This window comes from Stegostoma tigrinum, chromosome 42, assembly GCF_030684315.1.
Source record: "Stegostoma tigrinum isolate sSteTig4 chromosome 42, sSteTig4.hap1, whole genome shotgun sequence".
NCBI lineage: Eukaryota > Metazoa > Chordata > Chondrichthyes > Orectolobiformes > Stegostomatidae > Stegostoma > Stegostoma tigrinum.
Window position 1 is genome coordinate 2779805 of NC_081395.1, and position 2086 is coordinate 2781890.

Below are 2086 nucleotides of genomic sequence, written 5' to 3' on the forward strand. Positions count from 1 at the left end.
AACAACCTTTTCACATCCTGGTGATGCCCTCATCCCCCAGATCTCAGACTCTACGGTGATTAATTCTGAATTGTGGAAGGGTTTTGAATTTTACATTGTGGAGACAGCACAACCTTAATTTCAGGTCACCTGGGGGTGAGCAGTGAGAGCTAGGTTCCTGGAGGTGAGGAAGGTAGGTATTGTGAGAAGCTTAGATTATCCGCTCGCTGTTAATGTTCAGCAAGCCAAGCTTTTAAAAAGCTTTGAAGCAACACTTTACAGCCATTTGTTCACTGCAATCTAGGCAATTTCCAAGCAAATAGCTGTTGACAGTCACACAGGAACAGGATGTCTCACGGTATAAATACTTGCAGTGTCAAACCAGCAAACTCATTTCCAGCAATCTCACAATGAAGATGAATCAATTGTTTCTCATCACTACCTCATTGCTTTTTATAGCAGCTGGTGGGTGAGGTTCATCTCTCTGATGGCCTGATACTTGGACCTGAATGGGAAAATACTTACTGATTATTGAAGTGGTTTTTGCTACTGGAAACATGCCAAAGTGATATGAAAAATACTGAGCATTTACCGTGATGCTGTGTTACCTTTAAGAGATGGTAATTGTAGCTAACAATATGAACAAAAATTTCCCCTTTGTTCTGGGACCACTAAACAAACCAATTCCCATTGTGAATGTCAGTTGTGAGAATTGTGGGGGATTTTAAAGGTGTGTTTCTGTCTTAGTTGTTAATTGAGACATTATCAATAGCTGTTACACAGTTTATTTACTTGGGCCTGGTTTAATCTTTAGTGACAATCCTCACTCCACTTCCAAAAGTCTTCCTATTTGTTAAGCAAGTGTCTGCAATGAACTTTGGGAAACAGCACCCTGTGTTACTAACTTTACAGTTTTTCTTCTGTTTCAGACCAGATAGGAGCAGCTATTGAGGTAAGATCTTCAGAAAGCTGGTTTCTGGCTGTTGGACAATGTGTGCTTGTTTTGTTTTCAAAGTTGTTGCTGTGTTGCTATTGTGTTAATTCTGGAATAATTTCTTGCAGTTAAAATGTGATGATTATCCAAAACTCCCAGACTGCCCATCACGCTATGTTCCCTCTGTGGGACAAATGGAAAGGATTATTTAAACCCCTGCTATTTGTGTCGTCATAACAAGTGAGTAATCTTTACAAATGTTCTCGTAAAGTAGTTGAACACCTCCGTAAAATCTCACATTGTAAATGAGGACGGAAATAAACTGGAACTTAAAGATTCTGGGAGTGATATGTGTCCATTTCACAGCATCTCAGTGCCAGCCCTTTGTGTGATTTTCTGAATATCTTTTAGAAACTGCTGGAGAAACTCAGTGATTTTGGTTGCATCTGTGGAGAGAGAAACAGAGTTAATGTTTTGAGTAAAGTGAGACTCTTCCCTGGAAAAATCAAAAATTATATTGAAGTTGCATTGTTAATTCTGTTTCTGTATTGACAGAGGGTGCCTTACCTGCTGAGTTTCTCCAGCACTTTTTGTTTACATTTCAGATGTCCAGCCTCTGCTTTTAATTGCTGAATATCATGGAGCTCAAGAGAGTGGAGAGGGTTAATTGTGTTTGAATGGAGGACCTGAGGATCAGGGATTATTTACAGCTGAGAAGTGATGCGTGAGTGGCCTTCCTTTTACATTTTCATTGACGTTGTTCCTTCTCCTTCTAGGAAAACCGGACAGGATGTTGCAATCTTACACGAAGGATTTTGTACTTGTCAAGACATGAAAATTAATTAAACTGGAGTTCCAAGTCAAACAGGAAGACCATATTAATGAATGGGTCTGTGTGTTGGATTGGAGTACCAGTGAAAAAAAAACATCCCACTGTATTTCTTGGTGTTTTCCTTGTGAAGTTGTTAGTGAGACGGTTGTAAGAGAGGCTGAGAGGCTCACAGAGAGTCCTGCATTTACAGGCACCTGTCAAATATATTGTCAGCTGATGTTTTGCTCACAGTCAGGTGGCTGGTGTTCCATGTCCTATTGGGACTGGGTCTGTTGCTGACTGTCAGTGGGCAGCAGCTCCCTCTGTGATACAGGGAGATGAGTTGGCACTGCACTGACCCA

General features: G+C 40.7%; 1 long non-coding RNA gene across 1 annotated transcript; it reads left to right on the forward strand.

The window, feature by feature from the left end:
• The first annotated feature begins 379 nt into the window (after positions 1-379).
• On the forward strand, positions 380-1779 carry LOC132206746 (uncharacterized). The gene is made up of 4 exons (XR_009443127.1): positions 380-444; positions 909-931; positions 1042-1153; positions 1690-1779. It is a non-coding gene; the product is annotated as an uncharacterized LOC132206746 (long non-coding RNA).
• Positions 1780-2086: the final 307 nt, after the last annotated feature.